General features: G+C 46.3%; 1 protein-coding gene across 1 annotated transcript in view; it reads left to right on the top strand.

Moving 5' to 3' along the window:
* The first annotated feature begins 2,666 nt into the window (after positions 1 to 2,666).
* TSNARE1 (t-SNARE domain containing 1) overlaps positions 2,667 to 18,814 on the top strand; it is a 468,220-nt gene continuing 452,072 nt past the window's right edge. Inside the window, exon 1 of the mRNA XM_032134539.1 lies at positions 2,667 to 2,750. The gene's annotated coding sequence lies outside the window, so the exon portion shown is untranslated. The remainder of the gene's footprint in view (positions 2,751 to 18,814) is intronic.

Here is an 18,814-nt window from a genome sequence, read left to right as displayed (position 1 = left end):
AAAACAAACCTGTGAGCCAAAAGGAAACTCCTTCCAAAGAGTGGAAGCAATTCCCTAAAGACACAGCCAGCCTAAGTGGATAATCATCTCTGTTACAGTGCGGATACTGTAATAAGCGTATCAAACGAGGCCCGTGGAAAAGAAATATCTATGGACAGATTCTTGATAGATGTTTCAGAGATGTTTATTTCTCCAGCCGCATGGCCGGGTTCTGCCCGGGTTCTGAGGAGCTGCTCAATCACAGGACCCGAGGGTCCTTTGCCCGCGCAGGGGAACACAAAACAACCGATGGGGAACGAGGCTGACCAGGGGCGAGGGAAACTCCGTGCCTCCCCCCAGGGCCCCTCTCCCAGGACCACATGGCAAGGGGGAGGGCCCCAACACATCTCAGCAGGGATGAGGTGAAAGCATCACAGTTGGGTTCGTTTAAATTCCAGCAGAGATCCTCCATTTCATCTTCATAGAGGAATTGGGGCAGTTCTCCAAAGCAGAAACCCACTGACAACTTCACCCCCAAGTCACATTTGCCAAACCCCTCCAGGTACATAGGTCTGGCCTCAAGGAGTTTTGCTCATGTGGAATGAAATCACCGCTTCCACCCTGGGAAACGCCACACAGCAGCTGGGAAATGGGCAACCTCCTCCCACTAAAAGATGAGAAACATGAAGATTAAGCTGTTTTAATAAAATTTTGGCCCCTGGAGCTTTTGGTTCCCATACATCTGACTGTATATTTTTCAGATTTATAGATGTTATCACTGTGGGATGGAACAAAGCTGTTAATTATTTGGGTTTTTTCCCCTAAATTCAGAGAAAGCAACATCTTGATGCACAATGCCTTGCCTTGCTTATGTAAAAGACCTGACTTCCACACCACGCCCAAAACCCACCCTTGGTCTTTCTAAAAGCTGTTACAGATCAATAAGCAGCTGTTAATAACAAGGACCAGCCCTGCTGCACACAATAAGAAGGTTTCCAACAGCTCAAATTCCTGAGAAGAAAAATGTCCCAAGAGAATGTGCAGCATTATTATTGTATGAATAACGCACATATTGATTAAGCAGTATTTCTCCAGCTCCAAAATGCAAAACCAGCAAGACGCAGCCTGCAAACCAAAGCAGTCATATGAGATTTATCCCACTGTAATTTTTATGATTGCTGTCCCTTGGAATACTTGGGCTGTTTTATATTGGCATGTGTTTATATATTTCTTTTCTTATTTACTTTCATGAGGCTCACGCTGGAGGTAAATATGATTTGTACTGAAAATTACTGCAAAATTTTCACACTGGTTTTTGAAATGTAATCTATGCTTCTTGCAGGATTAACTCGCTCTTCCTCCCCCAAAAGAACCACCCAGCAAGACACAGTGTGTTGCACATGTAGCTGTAGTCAGAGGATTTTGCAGACGACAAGCAGACAGCTGTATTTCGTTATCAGTATATTTTTATGTCCCTTCTCCTAAGGGATTTTCTTCAGAGTCCACAGAAATAAATGATTATCAATGCAGCAAAAGATGGAGGAAACTGCTCCGATAGCAGTTCAGTGCTGTAAAACCCTGAAGTTTATGGAGGCTCAGGTGGCCCCTCAGCCCTTTTAAAGCTTTTTTTAGCAGGGCTACTGGTGCAGAACTCCATTTCTGAACAGGCAGCTGGCTTGTCAGTCCCTTGTTAAAATGAATTGTTGGTTAAAGGGTCTATCAAGAAAATCCTCTTTACAACTCCTTTTGCAAGCCAGCCACCACGTAAAGCTGCTGTTGCTTGGCAAATAAAAAAGCAAACCCCTCGCAGTTGTACTCCAGACTGCTCTATCAAAGCACTTTGGCTGGGTGAACCTCCAGTCTCCGGCTGCAATTTGTGGTGTTTTGGAGAGAATTAGTGGCTTTAGTAGCAGCGAGTTGGAGTTTATTCATTTCATTTCTGCGAGCAGTGCCCCGGGCACTGTGTGGCTACGAAGGAGGGAACTGACCTGTCAGAGAATCGTGGAATCATTAAGGATGGAAAAGACCTGTAAGATCACTGAGTCCAACCACTCACCCAGCACTGCCAAATTCACCACAAAACACTGTCCCCAAATGCCACATCTACACTTTAATGGGCATTTCCAGGGATGGTGAACCCACTGCTTGCCCTTTACAACGCTTGACCATCCTTTCAGTGAAGAATTTTTCCTGATATCCAACTTGAATCTCCTCTGGTGCAACTTGAGGTCGCTTCCTTTTACGCTATCTCTTGCTATTCGGGAAAAGAGACCAACCCCCGCCGGGCTACACCCTCCTGTCAGGGAGTTGTACAGTGACGCGGTGCCCCCTGAGATTCCTTTCTACAGAACAAACACCTGCAGCTCCCTCAGCCGTTCCTGGGGTTCCCCCCGAGGAGGGGGAAAGTGAGGAGGGCAGTGAGGATGACGAGAGTGCGGGACCGGGAACATCCCCGGCAGCGGCGGAAGGCGGGCAGCGGCTCCTGAGGGGCGGCCCCGGGCCGCGCCCTGAGCAGGGAGGTGCTGAGGGGAGTGGGCGGGGCTCCCTCGGGCCGTCCCCTCCGCCGATTGGTAGCCGGGTAAAGGGGCTGGGACGCCGCCTCGCGGTGTACTCTGGGAGTTGTAGTCCAAAGATGGGCGCGCGGCCGGCGACACCTGCGGGATGAGGACTACAACGATGGGGGAGGAGGGAGGAGCACGTGGTCGTGGTGGGCGGGGCTGCGGTCGTCACGTGATGTTTGGGTGCCGGCGGTGACGGGCGCGCGGCGGCAGGTGAGGGGCGCGCGGCGGTGCTGCCCTGGGGAGCCGGCGGTGACACGGCCTGGGAACGCGGGGACAGGGCCGGCACTGGGTGTGTGTGACACGGGGACAGCTGTGTGTGTGTGTGTGACATGGGGACAGGGATGGCCTGGCACTGTGTATGGGTGTGCGACATAAGGACAGGGTTGACCTGGCACAACTTGGGTGGGGCGAGTGTGTAACACGAGGATAGGGCTGACCTGGCACTCTGCGCGTGTGTGACATGGGGACAGGCTGGCCTGGGTGTGTGTGTGACACGGGGACAGGTGTGTGTGTGTGAGATTTGGGGACAGAGCTGGCCTGGTACAGGGGTGTGTGTGTGACACAGGGTTGTGTGTGTGTGTGTGACACAGGGACAGGGCTGGCCTGGCACAGGGGTGTGTGTGTGACACAGGGACAGGGTTGGCCTGGCACAGGGGTGTGTGTGTGTGACACAGGGACAGGGCTGGCCTGGCACAGGGGTGTGTGTGTGACACAGGGACAGGGCTGGCCTGGCACAGGGGTGTGTGTGTGACACAGGGACAGGGTTGGCCTGGCACAGGGGTGTGTGTGTGTGACACAGGGACAGGGCTGGACTGTCACCGGGGGTATGTGTGTGTGTGTGTCACACAGGGGTGTGTGTGTGTGACACAGGGACAGGGCTGGCCTGGTACAGGGGTGTGTGTGTGTGACACAGGGACAGGGCTGGCCTGGCACCGGGGGTATGTGTGTGTGTGTGTGACACAGGGTTGTGTGTGTGACACAGGGACAGGGCTGGCCTGGCACAGGGGTGTGTGTGTGACACAGGGACAGGGCTGGACTGTCACCGGGGGTATGTGTGTGTGTGTGTGTGTGACACAGGGTTGTGTGTGTGTGTGACACAGGGGTGTGTGTGTGTGACACAGGGACAGGGCTGGCCTGGCACAGGGGTGTGTGTGACACAGGGACAGGGCTGGCCTGGTACAGGGGTGTGTGTGTGACACAGGGTTGTGTGTGTGACACAGGGACAGGGCTGGCCTGGCACAGGGGTGTGTGTGTGACACAGGGACAGGGCTGGACTGTCACCGGGGGTATGTGTGTGTGTGTGTGTGTGACACAGGGTTGTGTGTGTGTGTGACACAGGGGTGTGTGTGTGTGACACAGGGACAGGGCTGGCCTGGCACAGGGGTGTGTGTGACACAGGGACAGGGCTGGCCTGGTACAGGGGTGTGTGTGTGACACAGGGACAGGGCTGGCCTGGTACAGGGGTGTGTGTGACACAGGGTTGTGTGTGTGTGTGTGACACAGGGACAGGGCTGGCCTGGTACAGGGGTGTGTGTGACACAGGGTTGTGTGTGTGTGTGTGACACAGGGACAGGGCTAGCCTGGCACAGGGGTGTGTGTGTGACACAGGGACAGGGCTGGCCTGGCACAGGGGTGTGTGTGTGTGACACAGGGACAGGGCTGGCCTGGCACAGGGGTGTGTGTGTGACACAGGGACAGGGCTGGCCTGGTACAGGGGTGTGTGTGTGTGACCAGGAGGCAGGGCTGGACTGTCACCGGGGGGATGTGTGTGACATGGGGACAGGGCTAGCACAGGGGGATGTGACGTGGGGACAGGACTGCCGTGGCACAGGGGGCAGTGTGTAATATGGGGACAGAGCTGGGCTGGGGGGGGTGTGTGACATAGGGACAGGGCTGGCACAGGGACTGTGGGTGGAACTTGGGGACTGTGGCTGCTGTTGCACAGCATGGCATGTGTGTAGTGAGTGACAGGGCTGGCCTTGCCCAGGGCTGGGAGCAGGGAGGGACGCACGAGCTGTGAACCACACCTGTGTCCCATGTCACCGGTGACTGGGTGAGGATGGGATGTCCCTGCACCCAGTTTGCCACTGTCCCACAGCTGCTCATGAAGAAACCCTGATTTATCAATTTCCAGCACAATGACAATATTGGGAATTGCTCCTGGGTTGTTACCTGCCAGGTTTTGGCTCAGTTTTAACTCACAGAGGCCATGATGTTGTTTATTTATTATTTTTTACACCTTCCAGGCTCATTCAGGGAGCTTGAGGCAATGGGATGCATTTGGAAGTACAAGGAGAGGAAATAAAACCTCTTTTAAATGTACAAAGCGCCTCTTTCTGCAGTGGTCCTCGGCTGACTGCAGAAACTTTTTTTTTGGTTGCTTTTGTACTTTGAAAAGTGTTTGTGGTTTGAAGCTTTTAACAAAAGCTCCCCTGAGCTGTGGGGTACAATTAACCTCCGGCATCTGGTGCCGGAGTGGACTTTGCTGGGGAAACCTCGTGTTCCCATGGAACTGCTCGGTGTCTTTGTGTGCATATCAAAAAGCAGAGGGTTTGGAAAGCTAAAAGCACGTTTCATTCTGCCACCAGCACACTGAATATGCCCTGCAGAACCCTCTGCTTGCTTGCATTTGAAGTTTTCTGTGACATTTTGGAGCTTGAGGTGCATCCTTGTCTCTGGGAGAGCTGCAGGAACAAGGAAATGTTTGTTTGCAAACCCTTGCGTGGGGTGGCGGCCTCAAGTTTTGCTTTGTGCTTCATTCTGCACAAAGGATTTAAGATTCAGCAGACTGAATCCTAAATTTTTACTAGCTGTGTGCTGTGGAGTGGGAAGGATTGATTAAAATATGAGGGCTTTCCCCCACCCTCTCCTTTTTTTGTTTAGCAATAAGGTTTATACTTTTTCAAGCATTTATCCCTTTTTCCAGGCTGGTTTTTGCCTTTGCAGTGGGGCTGTCAACATACAGGGCCCCATCCTGCCCTGCTGGGCTCTGCTGTGGTCCAGGTGTCCCTGCAGGTGTTTCTGGTCTTTAAATCACCACTGACTCAGGCCAGCTGCTGTCTGACCCCTTGATGCTCTCCTGCTCCACTGTCTTCTCCAGCTGTGATGCCCTTTTCCATCTTATCTCCAGATGGACTCTGGATGTTTTCTGGAGTGTTAATCATAGAATCATTGAATGGTTTGGGTTGGAACAGACCTTCAAGATCATCCAGTCCCACGCCCCTGCCATGGACGCCTTCCACTATCCCAGGTTGCTCCAAGCCCTGTTCAAGCTGGCCTTGGACACTTCCAGTGCTGGGCCCAGCTTCTCTGGGCAACCTGTGCCAGGGCCTCACCACTCAGTAAAGAATTTCTTCCTAAAATCCAATCTAAATCTACCCTCATTTAGCTTAATGCCATTTCCCCCTTGTCCTATCCCCTTGTCCTGTGCTCTTCTGGAAAATCCCTCTTCATTATGTTGGTGCAAATTCAGGTTTTAAAATTCCTGATGTGTCAGGGCATTGCTGTCTGACCCCTTGTTACCTTCCTGCTCCACCATCTTCACCAGCTGCAACATCCTTTTGCCTCTCATCTCATCTCATCCTCAGGTTGGTCTCTGGACTTTTTCTGGAGTGTTAAATGTGCTGATTCCCACTTTCCAGTGGTCATCCAAGCAACAAATCACCGTTCTTGCATTCTCCAAGGCCTCCCACCTTGCTGGTTTGCTTTTGTTTATTAATGCAATTAAAAATTAGCCCGACCACTGATGCAGCTTTGATGGACATGGGAGAGGCTGATCAGTGCAGCCACATGTCCTGCTTGGTCCAGGCTTCTGATTCAGATTCCATCCCTGTTTCCCCCTGCTATTGTGTCTAAAGCAAGACTTTACTGTGAGGGTGAGGAGGCCCTGGCACAGGTTGCCCAGAGAAGCTGTGGCTGCCTCATCCCTGAAAATGTTCAAGGCCAGGTTGGATGGGGCTTGGAGCAACCTGGGCTAGTGGGAGGTGTCCCTGCCCATGGCAAGGGGTTGGAACTGGATGATCTTTAAGATCCCTTCCAACCCAAAGTGTTTTGTGATTCTCTAAGTTATTTATTTGAGATTGGCTAAAGAGACTGATAGAACAGAGATTTCAATATTGCAATATTCTATTCCCATCCTGTCTTGTGCAAGCAACCTCATTCATTTTCTCACAACTCTCTTTATTTATTTATTTTAAATATTTTAAACCTCTTATCGTTTACTCCTCATCGTGCAACCCTCTGGTGTGACCAGGCTTCCCAGCAAGCAAGATGCTTGCTCTGGGTCTGGAGAATCTTTACTGGGAGTGGAGGAGAAATAAGTATTCTGTGTCTTAATAAATTTGCACATTGAGATTAAAGCACTTAAAATCTAATTGAAAAGAAAAAAAAAGACGGAAGCTGAGAATGAATGAGTCTGTGCTTCTCTTTCCTTATAAATACATATATGAAATGGTATTTTGAATTGTTGGTTCTTCTGGGATTTCAGGAATATTTAAATAGAAAGTGTGAAAGGGTAAATAATATCAAGATAAAAATAATACTTTTGATTCCCTCCTTGTACCATAAACACATTCTGCTCGATGAAAGTGGAATGAACTGTTGAAAATTTTTAATTTACTTTTCCCATCTTTATTATCCTCCTTCCTGCAGTTCACCTACTTTGTGCAGTCGGGTGAGCTGGGTGGCTCTCACTTGGGTTTTTATGGACCTTCCCAGGGTTGCTGGTGCTTCAGGGGACTGGAAATCTGTGACACCTGAGGGTTTGCGGGGGGCAGGAGGAGCCTCTGACTGTTTTATGTAGGGGTGGAGTCGTCATTGTCAGGGCAAAGGCTGCTTTCACTGGAAAGGATGAGTGTGTCCAGGTTTGATCCCAGTGAGGATGGATGGATGGATGATGGGTGACTGGGTTTTTCCACCCAGGGCATGGTTGGTCATGTGTTCAACGTCTGGTGTCCAGGCTGGGGGATGAACAGATTGAAGGCAGTCCTGGGCAGACAGGCCTGGGGGTGCTGGTGGATGAGAGGCTGGACATGACCCATGTGCACTTGGAGCCCAGAAATCCAAACGTGTCCTGGGCTGCATCCAAAGCAGGGTGGGCAGCAGCTGAGGGGGGATTCTGCCCCTCTGCTCCACTCTGCTGAGACCCACGTGTAGAACTGCATCCAGGTTTGGGGTCCCAGCATAGGAAGGACATGGAGCTCTTGGAGCGAGTCCAGAGGAGGCCACCAAGGTGATTAGAGGGATGGAGCCCCTCTGCTCTGCAGCCAGGCTGGGGGCTGGGAGAGCTGGTATGTTCAGCCTCCAGAGAGAGCATAAAGCCTCTTCCAGTGCCTAAAGGGGCTCCAAGAGAGCTGGAGAGGGACTTTGGACAAGGGCCTGGAGTGAATACAACAGGGGGAATGGCTTCCCACTGACAGAGAGCAGGTTTAGATTCAATATTGGAAAGAATTTCCTTGCTGTGAGGCTGGGGAGGCCCTGGCACAGGTTGCCCAGAAAAGCTGTGGCTGTCCTATCCCTGGAAGTGTTCAAGCCCAGTTTGGACAGGCCATGGAGCAACCTGGGACAGTGGAAGGTGTCCCTGCCCATGGATGACACTGGATGATCTTTAAGGTCTCTTCCAGCCCAAGCCATTCCATGATTCCTGACCATTAGAATGTGTGTCCTTCCTATGACATGATCTACTCAGTCTGAATTTAATACAGCTATTTAAGCATGAGCCTAAGTCACAGCTGAAGTAGCAGGGTGTGGCTCCATGATGATGCTTGCGGGGAAAATGCTGCAAAACTTCTTCCTCAGCAGCATCACCAACCTTTCAAAGTGCATTGTGTTTTGCAGAACACTTTTTGCAATGTGCAAATCCAAAATGTGGCCCCAAACTTGCGTTGGTGTTTTTGGCAGTGTCATTGGGCACTGCAAAGCTGGAGGGAAGCTCTGCCCATCATTTGATGTTGAGTGCCCAGAAAGCTTCATGAAATATTTGTGCTCTTTTTCTACTGCCAAAGAGCCAGAAGTGTGTATTTTGCTGTCAGAAAGGTTCTTTGTGGTTTTTAATAATACACTGTATTTCCCAAAGAATATGGTCAAGATAAGACTCCTACTCCCTATTTTTTTTCCTGCTTGCCTTGCAAATGGTGGTGTCTAAGATTAAAATAACGCAAGAGTTAAATTAATCTGATTTAACACTTACAGGGAGGTTTCTATTTAAAACTCTTTTTCTTCAAAGTGTCACTAGTCAGGAAATTCAGTAGGCAGGTGCCATCTCTTTGTTGCAGTGCATGGGCACATCTCCGCAGTGTTTCTGATGATGGAAAAAAATAGCATTTAACTAAAATAAAAAAGGGGCAGGATGGATTATCTTATTTTTTTATGTCCATTTTGCGTGTCCATTAGAAAAATAGAGATTGCACTGGTGATCAGTTGCTTTTTAAATATGTCCTGAAGATTGGTATAAAAAATAAGAAGAAATGGTGCATCAGCAGGTGTTTTTGGATGTTTTGGTTTTTTTGACGGGGTGCAGAGCTGTTGGGAAAAGCTCTCCCAAGGGCAGTTTAGGTGTCTTGGCAGTTCATCTGCTGGGATACTGCAAGAATAATCTGGACAATATTTTCCAGCTTCTCCTTTAATGAAGTCAAACTCGGCTGCAATACCTATACTTAGTATTTTTTGTTTTTTGTAAAATTCCTTTTTTTTTTTGGAAGTAAATACTCATGTTGGGTTAGGTGGTGATTTCTTCACTCTCTCTGTCATCTCTTCCCTAAATAAAAGCAGAAAATAAGTGCAAAATGTTTGATGCTCTTCACCGTGTGGCATTTGTTTTGTTCTTGCTCTCCTGTCCCCCCTGCTGCAAAGCCAGGCATTGCAAAAATATGATTTTTTGAGGTTATAGAGGACTTTATTTGTCCTCCTTCTCCTCTCTGCATACATTTATTGTCATTCTAGTCTTGAATAACTTGGCCATGTATTTTTTTTCCCCTTGTAGGACCCCTCCATCATCTGGTGCATGGAGTAAAGGAGTGCAGGAGACAGCCGTGCTGTAGGATTTTATTCCAGAGCTGTTGCCATAGTTCTTATTTCTGTAAAATAAAACATTTTCTTCTTCCACAAGAGACTTTGATCACACTCATTGCTGAAACCTGTTGCCTTTTTTTTTCCATTTATAATGAATCTTCTTGTGATGCTTCTGCGTGGAGGAGGGAGGTGCCTCCTTTATTTTTCTACATGTGAAAAACCAGGCAGATTTGGAGGTGTTACAACCCAAATTTTTGGATTAACCCATTTCTTGGCTGTCTGAGATGCCAGAGACTCAAATATGGTATGAGGGAACTCCCAAACTTGCTATTAATGGCTGCTTTGTACAAAATCCCATACACAGCCAGGAATGCTGTTTTTCATCTTTCTTCCCCCACTTTGAAGTTCCCTTATTTATTTGTGATAGGACAAGAGGGAATGGCTTTAAGCTGAAGGACCTGAGCAACCTGGTCTAGTGGAAGGTGTTCCTGCCCATGGCAGGGGTTTCGAATGAGATTATTTTTAAGGTCCCTTCCAACCCAAACCATTCTGTGATTCCATGATTTACCAACCTGTGACATCTCATGACTGTGATCACAGTCCTCATGCAATGGTGATGCCTGTCCAGTTTGTGTAGCCCAATTTTGGGGTGACTTAGGGGAGAAAAATCCTCATGGGCTGTTTGGGGAAGATTTGGATGATGTCTCACTGGGTCTACAAGTTGTGGAATAGTCACTTCAATTTTAGATTCATTGAATCGTAGAATGGTTTGGTTTGGAAGGCACCTTCAGGATCATCTCATTCCAACCCCTTGCCATGGGCAGAGACACCTTTCACCAGACCAGGTTGCTCAGAGCTCCATCCAGCCTGGCCGTGGACACTCCAGGGATGGGAAGTGTTCAGGATCAGAGGGAGCAGTGGTTGCAGCTCACTGGAGGTAGTTGCAATTAGATTGTAGCTGAATTATTAACAAATGCTTTGCAGCATCCCAGGTCCCAGCATGGAGATGTTCACCATGCTCCAAGTTCTTCTAATTTTGGAGATAAAAATGCTGCTGTGCATCTGTTTGGAGATGGGGGAGGTCGATGAGGCTGCAGGTGCAGTGCTGGCTCACTGGGTAGCACCTTGTTTCCTGTAACCCTGTACATGACAGATTTTCTTGTTGGAACCTGCAGATCTTCAGATTTTCCTTTGTGCAAAGTGGATCAAGAGCTAAAACTTAATACAGCTTTTCACAAACAAAACCAATTGATTTGTGATCTCTTGTGACACTATTCGCTTTCTAGACTCTCCTGAGAACCTCCTAATTTCTGAAATACCTGATTTATACAAGTTTAGACATAGTGTTAGATAGCTTGAGATGTAATTTACCTTCCCCAAATGTTTTGATGTGTTCTGTTGTGTGTCTGATAATCCCCAGCTGCTCCCTTACCCGAGTGCCTGTCATTGCTGGGATGACCCTAATATCAGTCCCATCAAATACTCTGCTGCAGGTTGTGGATGCTCAGTGAAAAAACATGAAAAATTAAGCTTACAAATATATGTCTATTATTAAATTAACAAGTAATTTCTGTAATACAGTGCATAAGATGCTATATATAAAATTCACATATATATAATAATACTGGATGTGGTTTTGTTTGCTTTTATGTTCTGTTTTTTTGGCCTTTGTTTTAAAGAATTGAAAGTTTTAGTTTTTTCTCTGCCAAAGGTGCTGTGGGATTGATGTGGGCAGGGTGAGGCCATGGTGAATACTCATAGCTGTGATCAGGGAAGTTTGTCCAACCTCCTGATGCTCCCCATCCTCTTACAGACTATCCCATGCAGATTTTAAAGCTGTCCAGAACTGTGGTGATGGTGAAAAGTCATTTTACTAAATCTACTTTTACTAATGATAAATATGGTAAAAAAATCTAAAATAATGGAAGTAGTGGTGCTTAAATTGTGTTGAAGCCACTGCATGTTAGAGGCTTGATTTCTCAGTGTCAAGGACCTTCAGCTTCCACGAACAGCAAGTGCTCTAAGATGGAAATAGGTGGCAAAATGTGGGTGTGGAAGCCTGAGAAATGCTGTCCAAAGTTTTTGACACTTCTATTTTAGAGAACAACTGTGTGCTTTCCAAAGCCCTCCTAAGTTTTGATCATGCACCACAGGGAGGTTTCGTAGCTATGGGTGGTTTTTCTAAAAATGTAATGGGTTCTGTCCTAGCCAAGTGCCCAAACCAGCCCCTTGGAGAGGCGTCTTAGCAAGTGGTGAAAACAGGATTGCAATATTTGTGTAAAACAGGGCACCTTTGAATTTGGAAAAGCAAACTGAGAATCTCACTGCAGATATTTTCCTGTTGATCATCTTCAGAGCTGAATCAGATGGGTTTCCTAGGATTCTAGAATGCTTTGGGTTGGAAGGGACCTACTTCCAACCCCCTGCCACGGGCAAGGACACCTTCCACTGTCCCAGGTTGCTCCAAACCCCATCCAACCCAGCCTTGAACACTTCCAGGGATGGTACATCCACAGCTTCTCTGGTTTTGTCTCCTTTGTCCCAAACATAGGGCAATCATGAGACTGGAATTCTGGTTGGTTGGGGTTTGTTTTTTCCCCATTATGACAATACTGGCAAGTTAATTGTCAAGATCCTCTTCCCTGTGCACGGAAATCAAGGTCTGCTTTTTTATTTTCATTTTTCTGTTTCTATTTTCTATTTTTGCACATTATTCACATGTTCCTTTGTTTCCTTTCATATATGCAGATGTCCCACAGGCTCTGAGGTCTTCAGGCTTGCTCTTTTCTCTTTGGCCAGTTCCTTTCCTACTGTGCTGTGCTTGCCATCCTTTTTAAAACTAATTAGAATTTAAGTATAATCTCATACTTAGAAACAGGGTCGTGCATCCTAGTCCTGTTTATGAGGCATTTGAGCACAGAATATAAAGAGTGTGTGCAGAAAATAGTCTGGAGGTCCTGCTGTCCCCAGGGGCACTCACTGCCTTACTGCCTGTACTTCCTGAATTTGATCATCTCTTTTCCTTTGCTTCCTGGTGAGACCAAAAAGAGTTTTTGAGTTTTCCTTGAGTGGCTGCTTTGTGGGCTTGAAATGCTGCTGGCTCCTTCAGTCCCATTGGGCTGTAAGATCCTAGATCCTTCTGCTGGGAGGGCTTGGCCTTTCCTTCTTTTCTTCACAGCAGAAAGGAAATTGATTTTCAAAATTTGTGGTTCTTCCTGGGTTGGGGCAATAATCCAATTCCTTGGAAGAAAGTGGTGGCCTGCAGGGTAAGGGGATGAGTGGTCTCCACTGGTCATTTACATGCAGATCATAGAAGGAATTGGGTTGGAAGGGACCTTCAAGACCATCTTGTTCCAATCTCCCTGCCATGGGCAGGGACACCTTCCACTTGACCAAACTCCATCCAATCTGGCCTGGAACAGTTCCAGGCAGATGAGTCCTTTGGCTGCTTCCCTCTGCAATGACTTTGGTGTAGGGAGATTTATGCACTTGATGTCCTCCTTGCTCCTTTCCCACGCCCCAGAGGAGCAGATGGTTATCATGAGTGGATGTCATCTCGATGGACATTATCTCAAAGCCTACCAACATCATGATAAAACCCTTGTCGTTGGCTGAAGCAATGTCTTCTGGTGGTTCTCCACCCTCTGTTTCCATTAACTCACCATCCTGGGCAGACTGAGCCTGGTTATTTTGCCTGGCTGGCTGCAAACCACTTTGCAAAGTCGCTTTCCTGAGCAGACCAGGGTGACCTTGCACTCGCTGATTTGGTAGCTGGGCTCCAATGCCGACTCCCTGCGTGGCATCTCATAAATAGCTCCGGTTTTCCGTTTCATTTCCCAGACCTGTTTACACCTTGCCAGAAATAATTACAACCTCTGAGCCTGGGGTTTACTGGGTGAGGGGGAGGAGAGCAAGGAGAAAAACCTGCAATCCATGTTTTTTCGTGCGCTGTCATCAACATGGTGCTGCCAGTGGGATCAGGATCTCCCTTCTGGGGCATGAATCAGGCTGTGCTCACGTCCGCCCGGCATCGCTCCTGTTCTGTGCTTGAGAATTCTTTCCCTTCCTCTGTTCAGCATCATCTTAAATTCATATCCCAGGTGGTGCCTCCCTCACCTGCTTTATTACCTCTTAATGTGTTTTCCCAATAATGTCTTGCACATGGATAAACTTCTCCAGCTTCCCTCGTAAAACCGGCTCTTTCTGCGCTCTTCCTCCTCCGGTGCATGTGCATTTTTCCTCCATCCATGCAGAGCTACTTTTCTCCTTCTTGCCATGTTTCTTTGAGCACCTTGGAGCCTGCGTGTTCTCCTGGAGAGGCGGGTGGATGCCATCACTGCCGGTTTTGCATCCAAGCCGGCGCTCGCTGTGGTCATGTGTGGAGCCGGTGGGGAAGGCTGGAATATTTTTAGCCTGCACTTCTGTGAGCTGCTCAGGGGGCCGCCCACAGCCCAGTATTAAAATAATAGCGGGGACATTGGGTAAGCTCTGCAGCAAAATGTTGATATGCAAATTGCCATCTTAAGAGCAAACCTCAAGGCGATTTTTGGCAGTGCATGCAAGTCTCCGGAGCGGTGTGTTTTGAATAAAGATTACAGCAAAGGGATTTCGCCTGGAGGCCACGCTAGTCTCATTTATTCTGAAGCTTAGCAGAGCTGGTAATTCAGTGTTGGAAGCCAACAGGGTGAAACGTATGCACCTTTAAAAAGGCATTAGATTAGCATTGGCGAAACGAAATGTCACGTCACCTCTGTAACTGAAATTTCCAGGCTTGCAGAATAAATTTGGTTGGGTTTCATTTGCGAGTAGTTCCTGGGCGCTGTCCAAGGAAGAGGTGGCTCTGATAGCAGCAGAGTTGGTTTGGGAGGTTTCAAGGCATTACCTGATCATAAATGAGCTTGTGCCAGCTGATTCCATGCTACTTTGACTTTTCTTTTCAACGGTGATGGACAGCTTGGCTGTTGGAAACCTTGCAGTAAGAAATCAGATCACATATGAATTCCTTATTTTGTTGGGTTTTTTTGTTATTTTCTTGGTTATTAAGGTGGCACTGCTGGGAAGGAAACAGCAGTAAATTCACAGAATATTAGAACAGTTTGTGTTGGAAGGGACCTGAAAGATGATCTCGTTCTGACCCTCTGCAATGGGCAAGGACACCTTCCAGTAGACCAGGTTGCTCCAAGCCCTGTCCAGCCTGGCCTTGGACACTTCCAGGGATGGGGCAGCCACATTACCATTTATAATATCATGTCAAGCTTCCCATCCACCTATATCCGCAAGTCTTTCCTCTCCTCAGGGCTTTTCTCAATGAAGGATTTGAATTCTTTCATTTATTCCAGTTTTTGAGGAGCAAGAACGAATCTGTAGGTGTTTTCATTATTCTTTGTGTCCTTCACCCATCAATGCCTGGGCACTGATGGGTGAAGGAAAAGTTCATATCACAACAAATATGTTGCTCTAGAATTGGAAACTGGCAGTAAATGAAATAACTTGTGAGTTTTGGGGTTTGCTTGGGGTCTTTTTATTTGCTTGGGCTTTTTTAATTCTTGAAGATTGTTACAAATCCATCCCTTTTAGAAGCTGGAGAGGGATGATTTTGAGTGGGAATAAAAGTAGTTGGTAGCTAATTTTTCTCTCTTTGAATGAAGCATGGAAGAACCAGGTGGCTTAGTCTTTGTGGGAACACATTTGACTTTGATACAAGTTTGTGTTGATCAGATCTTAGTTCACTTGTATCCTTTTACTTTAATTATACGTTCCAACACCATGAGACTTAAATATCAGATTTTGAGAATGTTCTCTGCCAAAACTGCACGCCTTAAGTGCAGATCCTGTTGGCAGGCATCTCAGGAGCTGCTGACTTCCTTCTTTTGTAACCCCGTCCTCTCTTGCCGAGTTTTTTTCTCCTTAAAATTCAAACGTCGTTTGATAAAACAGCAAAGCTCACGGGTGTGTAGCCCTGTGAAGATCACTGTGTCCTGCTTGCATCCCAACAGAGCCAAGTGAGTACAAGAAAAACATATTTCAAGTTTGGTTCAGGCACATCTTGGATTTTCCTTGTGTCTGTCCTTTGGTACATCCTGCTTCTCCCAGGCCTTAAACGCAAGATGCTGGTTTAGTCTTCTCATGCTGCCTTGTGCCTTGCTGAGGTATTGATTCTTCCCTCCAAGGTCATGAAACTCTGCTCCTGACTATGAAATGCTCCAAGTCTCCACCTCTTGATTCTTCTTCCTTCTTGGTGATTTAATTTGTAGGAATGTTCTTAATCTTCCCCAAAGTTTGTTTTTTAGTGGTGTATCTTCAGGGAATATCACAGCTGACTGTCATGCCAGTGTTTTTGTCTTTCCAGATTGTGTTTCCTGAAATTTCCCATCAAATCTGTGTTCAACTCCTTCTGCGTTCAATCTCCTATTTTAAAGTCTTTATTGCAGGAATTATCTCTTTGCTCTGTATTTATACAACATTTCATGTAATGCAGATGTGATTCCAAAGTGGTGCCTTTGATAACACCTTTAAAATTGTTGTTTTGGTAGTTAACAATCTTGAGAATGCTGTCATTTTATATAAATATATATATATATATATATATATATATATATAGAGGCCAGAGACAAAAATTAAGACATTGTAGATGTTGATACTTAAAAATCAAATACAAATAATAAAAATGTTTTTCTGGCCCTACCTTGGTTCCTTTGGTGGTTATGACATCAGCTGCCTTCTGTGGGGCAACTGAAATGCTGAACTCTGATCTCAGCAGATAAGAAATATTTTTGTAAAGCTGTGCATTTAGACTAATTCTGTCTGCTGTGGAATGTGCTGAGGATTTGTGATCCTCAGCAAGCACTTGACAGATCTTAACTAGTTCTGCTCTGTCTTGTCAATCAAAATTAAACACCCACCTCACTCCTTCCTACTTTCTCTCTCTTCCAGCCTTTTTATTTAGGTTGGTCATTAAAATTGCTCATAACCATAGAAACGAGGAAAACCCGCCCTTACTTTCCAGAGCCTTAGTGTGATATTCCTGCACTCACATCATGTGAGTTACATACACGATGGCTTAAAAAAACCCCCCAAAAACCTGCAGGTGGGCGGAGTTGTCATTAATTCCTCCCTATACTGGAGTCGTCCCTGTGGATGCCAACCAAGGATCATGTCCCTCTTGCATTCGTGTATGGAGAATGCAAGAAGGACACAAAGGAGAGGCCTTGCTACAGAGAAACCATCAGAAAAAGACTGAATGGGAGAAGAAGACAGATCCATTCGCAGGATGGAACTGGTGGGAGGATGAGATAAGGAGAAGATGGGTGGGCAAGAAGTCTCATGTGCAACGCGGTGTGTTTTTGATCATTTCAATATTGGTTTTCATCCTCCTAGGGCTGCCTTGGGTGCTTTGGGAGATGGGCATAATGATATTTCTGGGAAGTTGGACCACCAGGTTTCTCTGCTTAAGGACCCAAATCCCCACTTGGCAGGATGGGGTGTGCCATGACTTAGCTTGTTCTGAAAAATTGAACTGACCACTGTTTTTTTTTTTTTTTTTTTGCTTGTACAGGCAGTTAAAAAATGCTTATCCCTACGCTACATGAGGGTGATAAAAACTCCTACCTTAGTAGCCATGAGCATCTTGAGATTTCAGAGCTGGACTGTGTGTGCTGGACAAATAATTCTGTTTTCATTTGCCTCGATTTGAGACAAAATTTGTCATTTCCCTCCGCACCTTAAATTGCAATAAATCATATGTAGGAATGTCTCCAGGACAAAGATGTGGATTGTTCCTGAATTAGTTGCATGTAAAAGTTTCACCACTCTTTTATATGAAGGCTTGTCTCTTGGGAAGAGGAATTTTGACCTTTGGACAGAGAAATAACAGGAAGAAGTGTTGTGTGATGTGGCATGACAAGGTGTTGCTGAGCAACATCTTAAAATTTAAAGGTCTTACTTATTTACCCTGCCTTTGAAAGCTGGTTCTGGGAACTGTACTTAAAGGCTCTTAATCATTACTTTTGCCCATGTTTTGGGTCTTCTGCTGTTGGCTTTTGAGGGTGTTGAAGTCGATTGTGTAATCAAAGAGGAGGAAAGGGTAATTGGGTGGTTTTTCTAAGGGTAGAAAAACTCAGGGCACGAGCTCCTTTGGCATCCTTTGCTCCTCTCTTCAGCTCCAGTGTCATCCCATGTGATTTGACTTTCTCCACCATCCCATCATAAGGAGGGATTAGAAAGCTTTGGTGGTTAGTCTGGAAGGTTGTGTCTTGTGTGATGATGCTCCTCCTGCTTAAAACAGGCCCACAATATCAGCATTCTGATTAGAACACTTCCTTTGAGGAATAATTACTGTAAAAAGTGTAATATTTCTATTTCCTTACTTTGCACAGTGTGTAAGTGCCTCTACCTGAGTTTCCTAAACCATTCTTTTTCTTATTTTCTCTTTTATTTTTTTATTAAAGCATAGTAAACTGCATTAAAAGTGTCTTAAATTCCTTCTGAAATATTAATTTCCAAATTTGGACCAAAAAAAAGAGATCAGTTGTGAAAGCGTGTGTGTGGGAAATTAGTTTATGATGTCATTACAGTCTCCAGAGTTGTCTGAGTCATTGAATCCTTACGGATGGCTGTTCCTGATGAGATGAAGTGGCCTCAAGTTGCATCAGGAGAGGTTTGGATTGGATATAAGAAAAATTTCCTCACTGAAAGGGTGGTGAAGCATTGGAACAGAGTGCCTGGGAAAGTGGTGGAATCACCATCCCTGAAATTATTCAAAAGTCCAGTGCTGGGTCCACTTGGTTGTCTCAGTTGTGTGGTTCTCTCTCAGTAATCTCTTTAGTTGCATGGGCTTTCTTTTTGCAGGAGATGTAGTAAAAATGTAGTAAAAATGTACTAAAACCAGATCCAGTTTAACTGGCTGATACTGACTATAAAATAGGACATCACTAAGCAGGGGAAATGACAATGATGTGAAATCACAAACTGCAGAAAATGAAAATTACTTGCTGTGCTTCACTAGGCATCCCCTAATGTTTGCACCCTGAAATTAAAGGGAATAAGTGTTCTTTTGTTTCCTTTTTTGTGTGTATGTTCCATTGTCAACACACATTGTGTAGGCCAAAAGCAAAGCTTGCCTAATAGATGGATATGTTTAACAAATTCACAGGGTGTGAAAACTCCCAGTTGAGTCTAAAGATATGGCTAAAACCTCAGTCTTGGGAATCCCTGAGCTTCAGACTGAGGGAAACAGAGCAGATAAAAGCCTGTTTGTGCTTTTCACA

The sequence above is a fragment of the Corvus moneduloides genome, chromosome 1, assembly GCF_009650955.1.
Source record: "Corvus moneduloides isolate bCorMon1 chromosome 1, bCorMon1.pri, whole genome shotgun sequence".
In the NCBI taxonomy this organism is placed as follows: domain Eukaryota; kingdom Metazoa; phylum Chordata; class Aves; order Passeriformes; family Corvidae; genus Corvus; species Corvus moneduloides.
The sequence above is the reverse complement of the archived record's forward strand: the minus strand, read 5'-3'. Positions and strand labels throughout refer to the sequence as shown.